The sequence below is a fragment of the Nomia melanderi genome, unplaced genomic scaffold (genome assembly GCF_051020985.1).
Source record: "Nomia melanderi isolate GNS246 unplaced genomic scaffold, iyNomMela1 scaffold0014, whole genome shotgun sequence".
Taxonomy (NCBI): domain Eukaryota; kingdom Metazoa; phylum Arthropoda; class Insecta; order Hymenoptera; family Halictidae; genus Nomia; species Nomia melanderi.
The window spans coordinates 10189851-10190805 of NW_027475130.1; positions in this window are offsets into that span (position 1 = coordinate 10189851).

Genomic DNA, 955 nt, shown 5'->3' on the forward strand with positions numbered 1-955 from the left:
TCACCACATATATATCGGATTTTTCCCTGACCCTGAGTGTCCGGCCCCATGAGACGGTGGTTGTGTCGGCCCCTGGTGGTCGGAGGTCGTTCCCGCTGCACAGATGCATGCGCCAGGGCCTTCTGCAGATAATTCACTTTGGTTTATTGCGCTATATCTAATAGCACCCAAGATATCACCAGATATATATTGGATTTTTCCCTGACCCTGAGTGTCCGGCCCCATGAGACGGTTGTTTTCTCGGCCCCTGGTGGTCCGACGTCGTTCCCGCTGCACAGATTCACGCGCCAGTGCCTCCTACAGACAATGCACTTTGATTTATTGCGCTATCTGTAATAGCACCCGAGAAAGCTCCATATATATGCTGGAATTTTACATCACTTTGTGTGACGGATACCGAAAATCTGTAATTTTCTCCGCCCCTGGTGGTCCGATGTCGTTCCCGCTGGCCAGATTCATGCGCCAGGGCCTCCTACAGACAATGCACTTTGATTTATCGCGCTATCTGTAATAGAACCCGAGATATCACCAGATTTATATTGGATTTTTCCCTGGCCCTGAGTGCCCGGCCCCATGCGTCGGTGGTTTTCTCGGCCCCTGGTTGTCTGAGGTCGTTCCTGCTGCACAGATTCATTCGCCAGTGCCTCCTACAGACAATGCACTTTGATTTATTGTTCTACCTCTAATTGCACCCGAGATGTCAACAGATATGTATTGGATTTTTCCCTGACCCTGAGTGACCGGCCCCATGAGACGGTGGTTTTCTCGGCCCCTGGTGGTCCGAGGTCGTTCCTGCAGCACAGATTCACGCGCCAGGGCCTCCTAAAGACAATGCACTTTGATTTATTGCGCTATCTGTAATAGCACCCGAGATATCACCAGATTTATATTGGATTTTTTCCTGACCCTGAGAGTCCGGCCCCATGAGACGGTGATTATCTCGGCCCCTGGTGGT